The 17783-nt window shown below is 46.1% G+C and overlaps 1 protein-coding gene across 9 annotated transcripts in view; it reads left to right on the plus strand.

Annotated features, from left to right (window-relative positions):
* The first annotated feature begins 6322 nt into the window (after window positions 1-6322).
* The window catches only part of Kat6b (lysine acetyltransferase 6B), a 179322-nt gene continuing 167861 nt past the window's right edge, over window positions 6323-17783 (plus strand). The window contains exon 1 of one of the 9 annotated variants that reach the window (XM_031362738.1): window positions 6323-6449. The gene's annotated coding sequence lies outside the window, so the exon portion shown is untranslated. Of the gene's footprint in view, window positions 6450-6577; window positions 6764-7176; window positions 7891-16911; window positions 16978-17783 lie in introns of those variants that run through there. The other 8 variants (XM_031362743.1, XM_031362742.1, XM_031362735.1 and 5 more) reach the window with 8 other exon arrangements.

Consider the following 17783-nt stretch of genomic DNA (forward strand, 5'->3'; position numbering starts at 1 on the left):
ATCAGTCTGGGCTATAGTATAAACACCAATCTAAAAAAACAAGAAACAAAACAAAATTGATTTTTACAAGTTCTTTACACATATAATCTAGATAATAATATTCTGTTGTCTTCTGAATTGTTGTGTTAGAGGCCAGCCTTCTCAGACAATGTGCTTGTGTCCTGATCACTCTATATATCTGGAAATGTTCCATTTTCTCAACAGAGTTGATGACACAGGCTCTAAGTTTTCCTCCTCAGCCATATGATACCTGTGTAGCCAAGCATCCACCATTTAATAAATCAACAACTTCTACACTGAACTTCATGTGGCAAGTTCATATTTCAAGTTCCATCCCAATGAAGGCTAATGGGATGAGACTGTTGAGCCATCCTGCTAACTCAACCCCCTCCCCCCCCTCTGTTTTTTTATTTTTTTTTTCTAGACAGGGTTTCTTCATATAGTCCTGGCTATCCTAGAACTCACTCTGTAGACCAGGCTGGCCTTGAACTCAGAAATCTGCTTGCCTCTGCCTCCCAAGTGCTGGGATTAAAGGCATGTGCCACCACTGTCCAGCTCAAAAACTCTCTTGTAGAAAGACAAACTTGAACTTTCATATAACAAGCTCAGACACAGAGAATGGAGGTATGGCTCAGCTGATAGACTATTCATCTAGCATACAAAAGGTCATAGCTTCTAGCTTCTATCCCCAACACCACACCAAAAAAATAAGAATAAAGAAATCATAAATGAGCCGGGCGGTGGTGGCGCACGCCTTTAATCCCAGCACTTGGGAGGCAGAGCCAGGCGGATTTCTGAGTTCGAGGCCAGCCTGGTCTACAGAGTGAGTTCCAGGACACCCAGGGCTACACAGAGAAACCCTGTCTCGAAAAAAAGAAATTATAAATGCCTTCAAGAATTTTTTTCTTTTGTACACGCTGGCCTGGATTCCCCCAGACTGCCTAGAACTGTCTTCAGTTTTGCCTGATATAATCCCAGCCTTGTGAGTGCTGGGATTATAGAAGAGCTACTACAACTGGCCAGTTTGGTTGGTTAAATAAAGACCTGTTAATCTAAAAACTATCATTTAAATACATATTAGACAGCAAACCTCCCAAGCCTGAAGATTTCCTATACAGAGTCTTATGTAAGTATGGAAGTTTGCACAGGATGTTTTGAAAAGATGCTGATGAGGACTGAAGACTTAGTATAATACGGTAGAGTACTTGCTAGCAAGTCTGAAACCCAGGTTTCTTCCTCCAGCATTAAATAAATAAACTTGGGTTGGGGATGCACACCTATCCTTAGCACAGAGTTGAGAGAAGGCTCAGAAATTAGACTGAAAGGCAGCAAGTTTTAGGCCAGCCTGGGTTATGTAAGGCCCAGTCTTATTTACTCAAAAATTAAAGTTTTTAGTGTGGATGAATGTATATGTAAGTATATCACATGCACACAGGTACCCACAAAGGCCAGAAGAGAGAGTTGGATTATCTGGGACTGGAGTTAAAGGTGGCTGTGCCCAATGTGGATGCTAGGAACTGAACCTGGGTTCTCTGTAAGAACAAATTCTTTTTAACTACTGAGCCATCTTTCCAGCTCCAGTCCTCTGTTATTAAAAACAAGAGAGCTTGCTCCTCTCTTGCTCTTGCTCTTCCCTTCCTGCTCTGCCCTTTCTCCCCATTCCCTCCCCCACCCCCTCTCCATGTGCTCATGGCTGGTCTCTACTTCTCTCTACTCTCTCTGCCTTTCTAACTCTCCTCCCCAAGCTCTGAATAAACTGTTCTATCTTAAAAAAAAAAAAAAAAAAAAAACGAGAAAATGAGGAAAAACCCCAAATAAGATAAATAATAGATCCTACCTCCAAATAGTCTAATTTAATTAATCTCAGGTAAGACCTAGGGCAAAGAAAGGTTGGGTTAATGTTCAGATGGTTCTAAATATGGCAAGAACAAGAATCACGTATGAATAGCTTCAGGACACCTCCATAGATAAAGGGCAATTATTCGGATGAGCAAGCTGGTGGTCTGTACAATAGAAAGATTAATTAGGAAAACCTGTGATCACGGGATTGGTTAAATGCTTTTATTTATTTGGTCCTTCAACAAACACTAAACGTTCTACAGACCAGGGCTACAGTAAGGATCAGAACCCTGTAGGCCCCTGCACAGGCCAGGAAAACTTGACAGGAAGCAGCAGCTGAGCCTAGAAGTGGAAGAGGAGTCCTTCAAGGTCACTGTTAGATAAAGTAGGGAGTTAAGGCACAGCATGGAGAGAGCAAGGAGCTGGCCCCAAGTCAGAGAGGAGTAGTGTTGGGTGTAGTCCTCTACTGGCTCCCTGGTTTCAGACTGGATCCAGGATGCATTTAAAGGCTTTGTGCCGGGTGGGGGTGGCACAAGCCTTTAATCCCAGCACTTGGGAGGCAGAAGCAGGCGGATTTCTGAGTTCGAGGCCAGCCAGTCTACAGAGTGAGTTCCAGCACAGTCAGGGCTATGAGTCAGGGTTTCGAGACAGAAACCCTGTCTCAAAAAACCAAAAAAAAAAAAAAAAAAAGGCTTTGTAAGTTATGGAGGTGAAGCTTACATCCTCAGCTCCTGGAGGTTGAGGCAGGAAGATTAAGGAATTAGAGGTCAGCCAGAGAGAGGTGCAATGAGTTTCAGGCTGGCCTGCTTCAACCAATCAATCACAAAGGAGGAAGGCACATATGAGGTGTGGGGTGATACCATCTGAGGCTAACTGGGTTGTTCCTTTACCGAGCTTGAGTTTATTAAATCATTTAATGATTGATAACTTCTTCTGTCCATGACTATTGAAATCAGATGTTGGAACTCTGTGGGTACCTATTCCTAATTAGCCTTGGCAGTTTGAAGGTTTGCTTTTTTTTTTTTTTTTTTTTTTTTTTTTTTTTTTTTTTTTTTTAGTTTTTCGAGACAGGGTTTTTCTATGTAGCCCTGGCTGTCCTGGTACTCTGTAGACCAGGCTGGCCTCGAACTCAGAAATCCGCTTGCCTCTGCCTCCCAAATGCTGGGATTAAATGCATGCGCCACCCCCGCCCGGCTCAGCTAATGCTTTTTTAAAAAAAATTATTTTATTTCTTGTGCATTGGTCATTTGCTTGCATGCATGCTTATATGAGGATGTTGGATCCCCTAGAACTGTTGTTACCGATAGTTGTAAGCTGCTGTGTGTGTGCTAGGGACTGAACTTGGGTCCTCTAAAAAGCAGGCAATACTCTTAACAATTAAGCCTTCTGTAGTCCTAGGCTAATGCTTTCTAAGAGCCTAACTAAAGGTACATGGAATTCATCATGGGCTAGGTCCTGGCTAGGTAAGTTCAAGGTCTGCTGCTTCCTTACGCACTTTCCCCCAAATCAGAGTATGCATGCACATGGTACTTCTTATCTAGCTGTCTGACTTGTCTTAGAGCAAGTAAATGAGCCCCAAAGATCAAAACCCCTGTTGTTCCCTTAGGCTCCTTCCCCACCTACTCTGCACTTTTTTTTTTTTTTGGTTAAAGCTCAAGGACACCTTGGGTCACACTGTGGAATCATTCCAGTCCTAATTCTGGCTAGGGAAGTCATGACATTATTTCTTTTGAGGGGGAAGAATTCAGCCTAGGCTAGCAGTTCTCAAATTGAAAAACTGAGAATTTCAATACAGGTCTTGAGCTAACAGTATAGATCTGGGAACCCATTCCAGAGCTACTGAATCAGAACGTGGGTTGGGCCAAGGATGCTATCTGGGAAGCATCCCAGATCATTCTGATTCCAGTGATCAGTGGACTGCACTAAACAGCACAAATAGCTGTCAATAGTTCTGGCAGAGGCTAGCTGTTTTCCGGTGGTGGGGGACAGGTGAGATAAGATGCTAGTTTATGATGGTGCAGAATGTGTGCTAAGCTTGGTTTTCAATTCTAGCTATTCCTAGGTTAACTTAATTGAGTTATTTCACTCAGCAGAAACTTGAGATACCACAGATAAGAAAGAGGTTTAAGAATGAGCAGTGAGTATCTCTGGCTGCGTCTCAGTTATCCTCTCAGTCCTACTTATCTGAAGAGGCAGATTTATCAAAGGACAAGTAACCCTCCAGGGGAATAGCAGTGGGAAAACTGTGTTCCCTTTTCTTGCCACACCCGTAGGATAATTTTGTTAGGAAAAGAAATTACACTATATTTCTGTTTTCTGAGTTTCCTAGCTCCTGGAACTACAGCAGCAAAGATCTAGGCAAACATCAATTTTTTTTTTTTTTGCTCTCTCTCTTGCTTCTCAGGGTGGCTGGGGCTTGAACCATGAGCATTAAGCAAGTTCTTTAAAGAGTCTGTTTACTGTGATGCTCTGGAAATCCTTGTGCACAGTGAGCCCAAGGGCCTGGGTTTCGTCCTCAGCACTGTGACAGCTCTAAGTGTTAGGGCTTCCTTTTGGGTGGCAGTGGGAATGAGTGAAGGCTGGCCATCGTAGATCTGGGTTCTTACTGGTTTTAGTTGCATCTTTAACATACTTGGTTCTAGAGTTTTCAACCTTGTTTTTAAGATGTGGTTTATTGCTCCAGATAAAATGCTTTCCGAGGGTTGGGCGTGGTGGTTTACTATCTGTAATTCTATCTATTGGGAGACTGGGTAGGAGGACTGCTGTATGTTTGAAGCCAACTGGTCTACAGAGCAAGAAGACCTTGTCTTGTCTCAAGAAAATAAATGTCATCCCAAGGGACCAAGATGTAACTTAAAAAATAAAGTGTATCTGGGCAGACTAGCAGAAATGCAGCAAAGCAAAACAGAAGGGCTAATAAGTCAGCTAGTATCCTTAAATTTACTTTGTAACTTCTTGGAGAATAAAATTCCTAGCAGGAGTATTATGGGGGGGGGCACACCTTATAAATGCCCTTTCTTGGAAACAATCTAAGTGAACAGGACTGAGTTATGGACTAATGGCTTGTAAAAACTTCTTGAGCAAGTTATTGAAGATCCTAAATGAAACAGACAGGAAAGACTTAGAAAACCCAACCTGGGGTTTGCTTCATTAGTAATGTAACTCAAAAGTTGCCAAGCCAATCAGTGGCTGAGTTTACCTTTTGTTTTGTTTCCTTGAGCTGAGCCTAAGAGTGCCCAGATTTAATCTAAAGAGGTTTGTGTTTTAAAAACTAACAACCAAGTAATAAAACACCTATAAAAGAGGTTTATAATGGAACTGGTGACAGTTCTGAGTGTAGTGTTACAAGTCTTATGCTCACCCCTCTTTATTTTTAAATCTTTCATTCACCCCTGCCCTTTGTCTTGGCTTCTTCCTCACCTTGCTGCCAAGCTCAGAAGTAGGGGAAGCTCGCACACCAGCTAGCCTTTGTGCATTTCTGTCTGCATGTGACAGGGATGCTGCTGCTGCTGCTGCTGCTGTGTCTGAGATAAGAACCGAGATTATTGGTTCTAACAAAGTATCTACACAGTTGAACAGTAGTTTCTAACGGGGAGTTGAACACTGCTGCAGTAGTGTCAGTGGCAAGAAAATGTGAGTCATTTAGGGCAGGGAGACTGAAATTCCTACTCTTTGACATCCCAAATCTCCTCATCAGGGGCCCCAAGAACATCCTGGTGCAAGGACAGAACTTCAGGCAACAGGTGGTTTTTCCACCCCAGCCACCACACGGGGAAACTTGACTTTCCCAGGGACATAGGTTTGTTTTCCTCCTTCCCAGTGGTCTGGGAAGAGAAACTGTTCAAACTCTGTGGAAGGAGCCTTTTCTCAAGTCTACCTTTCTCATACTCTCAAGTATCTCTTACCAGCATCCCACCCAACTCTGGGAAGAGCAGGGACGTTTTCTCCAGAGTCCGGAGAGCCCTGCAAGGCATGTGGGCAGCTTTAGAGTATCCTGGGCGGCCAGAGAATCCCCCAGCCTCCCTCGTACGGGCCTCAGGAACTCCGGGGGCCCAGGGGAAGCCTGGAAAACCGAACTTCGCCATCAGCTTTCCTTAGAGCGCTGGTTGGAGATGAGGGAAGGGCCCCCCAGCGGTCGCCCCCCGCCCAACCCTCTGCCCCTCTGCCATCCAGCTGCACAGTCCAGGAAGCACCCAGAACGCAGCTCCGAGCTCGCCAGCCTCCCGCAGGCCGGGAGAGGGCATCCTGAGGGGCAGCTTCCCTCGCCAGCCTGCGTCTGACATCCCCACTCCCACCCGAGGATGCCTGTCCGCAGTCGCTGAATGTCACTGCTCCCTCTTCCTCCTGATCAGGGTAGAGACAGCTCCTGAGGCATCCCCCCACCTCAAAACTGCCGCGGTCGCCCGAGGGTACAAGACCCGGGAGGAGGACGAAGTTTGGGGCCCACGGCGGCGGGAGGGGGGGCGCGTTTAAGAAGACCGCACCTCAGTCCCAGACCTGGCGGACACACTCCCCGCCCCAAAACAGCCCAGGCGTCCCCATCCTCTCGTTCACCGGCATCCCCGCCCTCCCCCGAGGGCGGTGAGCGGAGCCCCCCGGGGCGGAGGCAGGTACCCCCGGGGCGGAGACTGGGGCGGGCGGGGTCCGGGCTGCGCCCCCGGCCGGGCCAGGCGGGCTAGCGGGCGGCGCGGGGGGAGCGGGGCTGGGCGGCGCTGCCTCGGGCTCTGTGCGCTGCAGCCCGGAGCCGAGGAGGAGGAGGCGGAGGAGGAGAAGGAGGCGGCGGCGGTGGGTCCCGGGCGGGGGGAGCGCGGCGCTGCGGACCCGGGCGGCTGGCAAAGGACGAGGCGGAGGCTGAGGAAGGCAGCGGGGAGACCCGGTCTGCAGCAACAAAGGGCAGCAAGCGATTGGCCGGGCTGCCGGCGAGGTTAGCCGGGGACCGGGGTGGCCGGAGGCAGCGGCGAATGGTGCACGTGCTTGCAGACACGGGCGAGTGCGGAGCCGGGGGTGCACGCCCGGCGGGTAGGGGGCTTGCTCCCCCTCCGTATGGGATGGCGAAGAGGCTGCAGTGAGATCGTTCCGCCTGCACCTGGCCTGAGACTGGCAGGGTAGGGGGTATGTGAAGGGGTAGGATGCGAGCCAGGGGGCGGGCGAGTAGTCGCCCGGGACGGGACAGGAGAGAGGGTGGAGGAGGGGGCTGGATGGAACGCTCCGGGCGGCGCGCCCGTCCGCGCGCTCCTCGGCGGGAGCAGGCGACTGAGAACCTCGAATTTTAACTTCGCGTGCCCGCCCGCGCGCTCCCGCCTGCGCCCACCCCTAAATCCTGCGGCCGCCGCCAGCGATCAGCTCTCACACAAACTTTAGCTGCGGGCTAGGGGCTTTGGGGTTGAGTGGGGGAGGGGAGAAGAGGGGGGGGAAGAGGCTTCTGATTGGCGTCGTGTACAGCCAATAAGGTCAAGCGCCTCTCCTGCGCCTAGCTCCAATCCATTTCTAGAGGTAGAGGGGGCGGGTAGGTGGAAGTAGAGGTGGCGCGGTGTCTATGTGAGAGAAAAAGGGCTGGACCAATAGGTGCCCGGAAAAGGCGGGCCCCGCGGTCTGTTGATTGGTACTGGCAGTCGACCCTCCCTCGGGGTGGTGCCGGAGGTGTGGGGGGGGAAATGATGGGTCGAGAGGTGTGTCTAAGTGGAGGCGAGATGACCGGCAGGAACTTGCCCCAATGGGGGGCAGAGTGTTTAGTGAGTGGGTGACGGACAGACCCGTAGGCCAACGGCTGGCCTTAAGTGTTCGTGGTCTCGTCCAATGGAACGGCGGCGGGGCGGGGCCGCGGCTCGGGTTTAATGAGACTCCATTGGGCTGTAATCAGTGTCATGTCGGATTCATGTCAACGACAACAACAGGGGGACACAAAATGGCGGCGGCTTAGCTCCTACCCCTGGCGGCGGCGGCAGCGGTGGCGGGCGCTACGGCACCTCCTCCAGGCGGCAGCCGTGGCTTCTTTCTCAGGCAGCAGCTTCAGCGCCCCCGGCAGGCGCGGTGGTGGTGGCGCGCGGCCAGGTCTGTCACCCACCCCGCGCGTTCCCAGGGGGAGGAGACTAGGCGGGCGGGGGACCGACGGGGGGTTGCCGGCGACCCTCGACGCCCCTCCCACAGGCCTCTGCGCGAGGGTCACAGCGGGGCCGCTCGGGGTCAGGCTGCCCCTGAGCGTGACGGTAGGGGGCGGGGGAGAGGAGGGAGGAGGAACAAGCTCCGCCCCTGGCCGAGCCTACGGGCCAAGAGGCGGGGCTCAGGAGTGGGAGGGCGGGGCAAAGCCCGGCTGGGCGGGGCAGAGGGGATCCTAAGGCTTGGGCTGGGAGGGGATTTCTGTGCAAGAGTGAACTGGTAGGATGGATGGAGGGGGTCGGATGAGGGCGTGGGCAAGATTAAAGTACGGAAGATGAGATCGGAAACGCGAGATGTAGAAACACGTGTAGCAGGGGGTGTAGGGAGGTGCGAAATTTTGGTGGAAGTGGGAAGGGTACCTAGGGCTGTGTGAGGGTTGATGAAGTACTGCATACCGGTGAGATTGCAGTTAACTGGGGACACACTAAGGATGAATTTGGGTGTGGTGGGTGAGTTGAGAGAGCATTGCTTGAGAGAGCATTGCTGAGTGGGTATATTGATTCGTCTTGGGGATGGGTTCATGAGGCGGGAACGATTTCTTTGGTGGAAGAATCAGGCTGAATCCTCATGTTGGCATAGGATAGCAGTTTGCTGGCCCCATGGTAAATGAAACATTAAGAAAACAGAAGGAAGGATGGGTTAGTTAAGTTTGGGAGACTTTCTAAGGTAGCAGAAAAGACTTTAATGGGGTAGGGAATGGGAGAGAGGCTGCTTGTAATTTGCAAGAACATCTCATCGGGACAGGTGATTCAGAATCAGGGGAAGCTGTGGCTGTGATGGAGGGCAGCACTGAGCAGTAGGTCTGGGTGCTATAATTTGACGGACTGTACCCTCAGTCTTCATTGAGCCAAGAAAGGTTTTGGAGACTTTAATTTTGATAGGCTGGGGTTGTTTGGAGTAAACTTGAGCCAAGTCTTGAAGGTGTGGCAGGAACAGAGTGTCCCTAGGAAGAGGCATGGAGGAGGCTTGCTACCCTGGGTAAGGACATTTGATATTTTTTGAATTTGGTAGGACTTTGGTTTGGGCACAATTCAGGAAGTCCCATCACTCCCTGAACTGGCAGGGTAAAAGCAGAAGAAGGGCAAATTAGTGACCTTCCATGCACCATGGAGGAGTGTGAACAATTGCAGTTGGGAGAGAATGTTGATGTGAGAGTAGTGGAAGTTATGAAGGGGCAGTGATAAGGAGTTACAGTTGTCAAAAATAGCTAGAGACCCAGCGAACTTGGGGTGGAGATCTGAGGAAATTCAAGGTAAAGAGAGTATTCGCAGAATCATATGGGCAAGAGGTAGAAGGAGCACATGGGACTTAGTTGTGTTAGTTCTTTGTATTCCAATAGTGTGTTCGTGCGCGCGTGCGCGCACACACACACACACACACACACACACACACCTACCTGTAAATGTATGCATACACATTTTGTGCATTTGATGCGAACAAGTGTGTACACATCCAGCAGCCAGGGCAAGACATAGAATGTCTTCCTCTATCCCTCCCTGCTTTATTGCCTTGACATAAAGTCTCTTACAAAGCGGAAGCTGGCCATTTTTGCTCTGCTGGCTGGTCTGCCATCGAGTTCCTGGATGCTGCCAGTCTTTACCATCCACTGCTGGGATTCCAGGCAAACTAAACCATGCTCAGCTTTTTGCATGGCTGCTGGGGATATGAACTCAGGTCCTCATGCTTTCCGTGATGAGCCATCTTCCCAGCCCCAGTGAAGTGTGTACTTTTACAAAGTACATCCTTCCTTATACTAGTATACCCTTAATTTTCTGATGCAACTCTAAAATAAAATGTTTGATTGCTTGCTTATTAGAAATTAATTATACACGTAGCAAAATGAATGTGGGCTGTTTTTGTTTTTAAGACATAATGGATGAGGAGCCTGTACTCTTTGGTCATCTTTGGCTTTTGAGGTCAGCCTAGGTAGTAGGTAAGACCCTGTGTTTAAATAAGCAGATCAATAAATGAGGAAGGAAAGTTTTAACTTAAAGGAAGAATTTAGGTGATGGGGTCAGGGTCAGTTGAACTTTTACCTGTGTGTGGCTGCACCTGGGCCTCTGGGTTGCCGCTCAATGGTTGTGTTTTGTCTTAGGACTAATGAACTACTTGTGGAAACAGGTGGAAGCTATCAGAAGTAAGACATTATGTGAATGAAAGTAAATAGGATGGGTAGAACAAATTTGACATGTTATTTATTTATTTATTTATTTATTTATTTATTTAAAGACAGTGTTTCTCTGTGTAGCCTTAATGTCCTGAACAGTCTGACCAATTCACAGAGATTAATTGCTTTGCCTCCTAAATGCTGGGATTAAAGGTGTGTGCCACCACCACTGGGCTCTAACAAATGATTTTAATGTGCTTTATAACCTTGCTTTTTTTTTTTTAACAGTTATTGAGTATGTGTGTGTGTGTGTGTGTGTGTATGTGTATGCTCATGTGTATATGCTCCTGTGTATATGCTCATGTGCATGCTTGTATGAACGCTCACACACGTGTGCACTGATACAACTTTGGAGTTCTGATTTCTTCACCACATGGGTTCCTGGGTATCAAACTCAGGTTTGCCAATAAGTGCCTGTACCTGTGTGAGCCCTTTCTTAGACATTACATTTCCGTACTAGGAAAGTTTTAACCAAGTGTCTGGCTTGTAGTTTCTAAGCTAGTGTTGTGAGTAATAGGCCTTTGATTTCCACACGCATAGGAATAGCTGCATTTGTATCTAGAGAAGGCAGTTGTTTGGGCAACGTAGGAACATGGGTTGTAGTGATGTAATTGCTTATAGAATAGTGAACTTTTGATAGGAGATTTAGGGCAGAGGGACATAATTTTCATGTTCTCTATCCCCCTGTTGCTGAGTATTTTACATGTTGTTGGTTTGCTTGAAGCATCTCAGCATATGTCTCGTGGTGCACATGTGTACACGTTTCTTGAAGGTAGAATCCCAAGAGTTGCATTGTTGGTTTCCAGGCTGGGCAGCCTCATGCTCTACTCTGTATGTGTTGCCTCAGCATAATCAAATTTTTGGCTTTGGATGAAGAGCTGTGTGGTTGCCCTCACTAGAGCATGCATTTGTCTTATTGCTTACTGGTTAGACTGTTTCCCAAGACCCCTAGCTCCTGTTGCTTCTCTTTCCCTTCCAACTCTCAGACTCGTTAACTTAAAATTTTAGCCAGTCTAAATTTTGAGTAGTGAGCAGGTTGAACAGCTTTTCATGTATTAGTCATTCAGTGTTTCTCATTTGTAAAGTTCCCCCTCTGCCCCATCTTGTAATTTGGAGCTGAGTCTTTTATTACTACTTAGAAGTTCTTTTTTTAAAATGTTCTTTAAACATTAAAAATGTTTGTTTACATTTAGTGTGTGTGTGTGTGTGTTTGTGTGTGTGTATGGATGCATCCATGTGCACGGGCTCATGCACTGTGACTTGGGTGGAGGTCAGAGGACAACTTTTGAGAGTCAGTTCTCTCCTTCCACAGTGTAGGTCCCTGGGATGGGACTCAGGTGTAGTGGACTCAAGTACCTTTATGCTTTGCCACCATGATGGCCTGGAAGCTCTTTATGTACTGTGAATACAAGACCTCTGTCTTGTGTGCATGCTACAAATACATTTTCTACCCTCTGGCTTTCCTTTCCATTCTCTTTATGATGTTTTTCAATGAACCGAAGTTATTAATTTTAATGAGTCAGATTTATTGGTCTTTTCTTTATGGGCAGTGGCTTTTGTGTCTTATTTTAAAGACTGTTTCCCTACCCTGCAGTCAAAAGGTTGGATCTTCTATGGAGTGTTATCTCCTGAAAGCTTTCCTGACTTTGTAAGTTGTGTAATTGAGTACCCCACACTCTTCCTGACCCCAGCCTTGCCACTGCAAAACTGCTTGCTTTTCTTCATGTTTTTCGGTTCTCTGTCTTGAATTTTTATTCATCTAAAGCTACTGCTAAGGGCCAGGTGCTGCCTTCCCTAGTCTCTTAGGAGAAGTGGTCATATAGACAGAAGTTCAGCCAGATTAGATTTTACAGGCCTCCAGCTGACTGTATTACCCTTTCCCTTTTACGAGCTAGCATTTTATTGTGCGTCTGCCCTGGTCTGCCACCTTCCTTGCTTCCTTCATATCTCTTATCTCAGTGATTCCTCTTAATAGTTCTGTAAAACAGGCTTGTATTCTCATTTTTACACACAAGAACTTGAGACTTAAATTGATTTACTAACTAATATGCCCAATGTCTCACAGTTTAGGTAGCTAGCAAAGTGGAAACTGGATCAAAAACTTTCTACTTCTTTTTTTAAAAGAAAACCTTTTTTGTTTTATTTATTTTTTGTTTTGTTTTGTTTTGAGACAGGGTTTCTCTGTGTAGCCCTGGCAGTCCTGGAACTCACTCTGTAGACCAGGCTGGTTTTGAGTTTACAGATCCACCTGTTTCTGCTCCCAGGTGCTGGGAATAAAAGCATGTGCCACCATGCCCAACTTGTTGAATAAGATTTCTGAAGCCTGTTTTAAAAACTTTATAGCCAAATAGACTTCCTTCTTTACCTTTTTATGTATTTTTAATTTTGTTTTTGGTGCTGGTGAATGTCTCAGAGCCTCTCTCATGCCAGGTAAATATTCGATTACTGAGTTACATCCTCATTCCTAGCCAACTTACAGGAGTGCACCATCATGCCTGACCCCTAACTTCTATACTCTTAGCTTAACCTGTTATAGCTAAGGTGCATAGAGCTGTATACTGTGAACCCGGATAAAGTGCGTCTTTATACGTCAGAGTAGGCCAGCAGGCTCTATGTGGCTTATGGATGAGTTAGAGACTGGCATACTGATTCCAGTTTGAGAGGCTGAGGCAGGAGGATCCAGGTATGTTTCAGTTGTGTCTGTACCACCGTGACACATGTTCATTTCCAAAAGTAGACTTAATAGGTCTGTCTCTCTGTCTCTGTCTCTCTCTCTGTTTCTGTCACTCTCACTCTCAGCTAGCTCTAGCTCTACCTTTCCATCTCTTTTGAGTATATGGTCTAACTGTGTACCCTTGACTGACCTGGAATTCAGAGAGATCTACCTATATCTGCTTCCTACGTGCTGGGCCAGAGGGTGTACATACATGTATTTATAGAAATTGATTGATTTTGTATGAGGGGTGTGTGTAAGTGAGTGCAAGAGAGATGGGGCGAGGGGTGCGGGAGGGAGGAAATATTCCACCACGTGGGTTCTGGGGATCAAATTGGGGTGGCAAGCACCTCTTAAGCTGTTTTGCTGGTCCAATTTTCTTTCTTTTTTTTTTTTTTAAGATTTATTTATTATTATAAATAAGTACACTATAGATGTCTTCAGGTGTACCAGAAGAGGGCGTCAGATCTCATTACGGATGGTTGTGAGCCACCACCTGGTTGCTAGGATTTGAACTCAGGACCTTCGGAAGAGCAGTCAGTGCTCTTGCCCGCTGAGCCATCTCGCCAGCACCCCCACTTCTCTCCCTCCCTCCCAATTTTCTTAAGTTTTAAAATGGACCCCTTTGTCTAGGTATACGGTGTGTCTGTGCTGAGAGAAGTCGCACAGTGTCCTGAAGTAAACTGCCTTTTCAGAATAACTTTGGTTTTGTTTGTTTGTTTTTGAGACAGGGTTTCACTGTGTAGCTCTGGCTGTTCTGAAAATCACTCTGTAGACCAGGCTGGCCTTGAATTTACGGAGATCCACCTGCCTCTGCCTCCCAAGTGCATCACCACTGCCTGGCTGATAGGAATAACCTCTTTCTCTTGGAGTGTGTCTGCATGTGGGTGGGTACACATGTGTTTATCATTGGGGGAGGCCTGGTGTTGATAGTGTGGTGGTCTCCTGCAGTGATTGCTCTCTACCTTATATATTGAGGTGGGGTCTCTTAACTGAACACAGCTCACTGATAGGGCTTTGGGCCACTATTTCCACCTGCTTTTTGTGTGGACTCTGGGACATGGGACAAGTGCTTTTTTTAATCTCTTCAGCCTTCAGAATCATCTTTAAAATCCAGGTGACATCATTTTTAGAGATAGGCTCTCATGTATCAGGCCTTGAACTGATGCTTGTGCCTTTCCACTTCCCAAATGCTGGGATTACAGGCTTGCAAAACACCCAGCAAATTATTTCTTAATACATTGTTCTCTGTCATTAAAAACCAAATAAAGCTGATTTGCAATTAGAGAGAAACTTAGGTTTGAATAGAAAAATGTTAATGCCAGAAACACTCTAAATGTAGTTGATTATTTTTTAAGTGGAAATGCTTAGTTATTGTAATTACTAGTCAGTGCTGGCTTCAAAGGCCCACCCGACTTGAGCTGACTTCTCATCTTGCTTCAAATCCTCCCTTTTACAAGGGATCAGATTCCCTGTGATGTTCCTAACAGTGTGATTAAATTTTAGAGACTGAAACTATTGAGCACTTAGATGCAAGGATGACTGTGCAAACCTAATTCATGGCTCAACCAGGAGGTTTGGGACCTGTCCCTGCTAATTTATGATGATGATGTTGAAACTAATCTTTGCTAGGGATTATGGAAGCCGTAATAGTTTATTGATGGTTCAGTTATTGTTTGTTGAAGCAGATTTACACAATTATAGTTTAATGACATAACAAGGGTATTGTCAACTAGGGGAGCATGACATGAAAACTTAAACTTACAATTCATATAATATGTATTAGTTGAAATGATCATTTTCATGGTGATTTAGCCTCTTAGAAATCCTTAGAAAACATTATTAGCTTATGAATTGAAAACTCTATGTTAATGAGTAGTGGGAAAGAACTTAGTATTCCTCTAAAAAGATTGGGAATTAGAAATTCAGTCCAGCTAGCATGCATTGACTGCATTAGCCTCATAAATTTAATCTAAACTAGATTGATGTTTGGAGGGATGAAGTACTGCTTGCTCTTGGTTCCTCTGTAGCTCCTCCATTGTAGTAGCTAGATGTTGTCAAAATACTTCAAACATTTAACACGATTGTGTGTGTGTGTGTGTGTATATGTGTGTGTGTGTGTATGTGTGTATGCGCGTGCGCGCACACACACACATACACACACACACAAACACACGCGCGCGCACGCGCACATGTGCTCCAGCATTGTGTATGTGCACTTTGCTTTTGGCGTCATGTGTTTCTGCCTTACCTATTTGATATGTCACATTTAGATGCCACTGCCATACTTAGTCACAACAACTTATTCTCTTCTCCTCTCTCTCTCTGTCTTCCTCTCACTCTCATCCCCCCTCCAGCCCTTGATTTGTTTTGTCTTTACTGTGTAACTCAGCTGGACTCAGTCTGAGATCCTCTTGTCTCTGTCTCCTAGTTCCTTATATAGTCTAGGCTACCTTTGATGTTGAGATGCTCCTCTTGTCTTAGCCCCCCAAATGCTGGGATTATAGGTGTCTGCCATCACACCATGAGTTCAAGACCAGCCTATATAGTAGGCTATATAGTGAGAACCTCTACACCCTAGGCTATAGTGTCAGACACTGTCTCAAAAAAAAAAAAAAAAAAAACAAAACAAAAAACCCCAAACTAAATAAAGAAACCCCAAACATGATCCAGTTGCGGCCCAGAAAGTGGAGCACATGGAAATGAATCAAACTTGAGTTCTGGTCCTGTGGTAGTTTGAATGAGAATGGCCCCCATAGGCTCATATGTTTGAATGTGCGGTACCCCTTGGTGGAACCAGTTGGGAAGGAATAGGAGGCGTGGTCTTTTTTTTTTTTTTTAAAGATTTATTTATTATTATAAATAGGTACACTGTAGCTGACCTCAGACACACCAGAAGAGGGCGTCAGATCTCATTACAGATGGTTGTGAGCCACCATGTGGTTTCTGGGGTTTGAACTCAGGACCTTCGGAAAAGCAGTGAGTGCTCTTACCCTCCGAGCCATCTCGCCAGCCCCCGGAGGCATGGTCTTGTTGGAGGAGGTGTGTCACTGGGGTCAGGCTTAGGGTTTCTGAAACCCACCTCATTACCAGGCGTTTCTCTCTGCCTCCTGCTTGCTGATGTGGATGTACTTAGCTCCTGCTCCAGTGCCATACTCCTTAACATGCTGAACCACAAGCCCCACATGAAATGCTTTTTTTTTTTATTCCTATTTTCTTTCCTTTTTTTCGGGGTGGGAGTGAGGGAGTGGGTTTTGAGACAGGGTTTTTCTGTATAGCACTGGTTGTCCTGGGACTCACTCTGTAGACCAGGTTAGTGTCATACTTAGAAATTTGCCTGCCTCTGCCTCTTGAGTGTTGGGATTAAAGGCATACATTTCTACCATCCAGCTTTTTTCATTCATTCATTCATTCATTCATTCATTCAGAGATAGGGTCTCACTGTGCATTTCTGGCTGTCTTGTAACTCTGTTTGTCCTGGCTGGCTCCAAACTTACAGAGATCTGTCTGCTTCTGCCTCCCACGTGCTGCGATTAAAGGTGTGTGCCACAACACCCAACATATATTCCTTCTTTTATAAGTTGCTTAGGTCATGATGTTTTAGTCACAACAATTAAAAAGTAGTTAAGACAGTTCTTAAGAATTGTATAAATTGGTCAGTGCCAAATTAGCATAATATAAAACAGACATGAATTTCAAAATGGTTAGAAAGCAGTAAGAAAGCTAGAAGTGTCCAGCTAGACAGGGGTGTGAAACATTTGTCAGAGTGGGTGTTGGCTGCACTGATCCATGAAAAATTTGACTGGACAGCTATCTAGGTTCTGTATTATTTTCTATTTACTTATTTTTCTTTCAAGACAGACTCTTGCTATGTAGCTCATGCTGGCTTGGAACTTTCAATCTTTCTGGCTCCCTGGGCTCTAGGTTAGTAAGATCAACACTGTCTTCCCAGGTTCAACTGAAGCACCCTGCACAGCAGGTGTCCCACCTTGGGTTTCAGCAAGGCTCAGTTGCTGTAGACTGGTCTCTAATCAGAGGAACTTGTTGCTTCAAGAAGCCTTTGTGGGGACGGGGTTGCTGGAGTGGAGGCACTGAAATTAAGGTATGTGCTACCATGCCTGGTTTGTTCGATCTGAGGCAAGATCTCATGTAACTGGGGTTGACTTTAAACTTCCTGTGTAGCTAAGGATGACCTTGAACTTTTGGTCTCTTGAGTGCTTGGATTACAGGTTTGTGTTAGCAAGCTTGGCTTTATATATGTTGGGAGTTGAACTCTGGGCATTGTGTGTGCCAAGCAAATGCTCTACCAACAGTGCTACATTCTCTGTTCCCTAGTTCTTTTTAGTTTTTTTGGGTGTGGTGTTTTGTTTTGTTTTATTTTGTTGTATTTAGGGACAGGGTCCTACTATATAGCTCTGGCTGTCCTGGAACTCAAATGTGTAGACCACGCTGGCCTCCAACACAGAGATCTTCTTGCCTCTGCCTCCCAAGTACTGGAATTAAAGGTGTGTGTCACTATGCCTGGCTTTGTTTTAGTTTCTAAAAATATTGTTTAATAATTTATGGATTTAAAATCCATGTAATTCATGTTGTTTTTGAGGTAAGGTCTCTCTGTAGCTCAGGCTACCCTGAAATTCAGTGTATAGTCCAGACTGGTCTTGAACTCTTGACCAAATGTTAGGCTTGTGGGTATGAACCACTACCCCGATGATGAATTATTCTAACTCATCATTTCATTCACATTGTTGTTTGACCTCACCTCTTTCTATATTGAAGACATTCTCATACTTATAAAACCCACACTGAGGTCCTATCAACGCATGCTTTGTTTATGAATTATATATGGATGTTATATAAATGCAGTTATAGGATATCTGACCTTTTGTGTCTACTTTCTTTTGTAGTATA

Source organism: Mastomys coucha, unplaced genomic scaffold (assembly GCF_008632895.1).
Source record: "Mastomys coucha isolate ucsf_1 unplaced genomic scaffold, UCSF_Mcou_1 pScaffold9, whole genome shotgun sequence".
NCBI classification, from domain to species: Eukaryota; Metazoa; Chordata; class Mammalia; order Rodentia; family Muridae; genus Mastomys; species Mastomys coucha.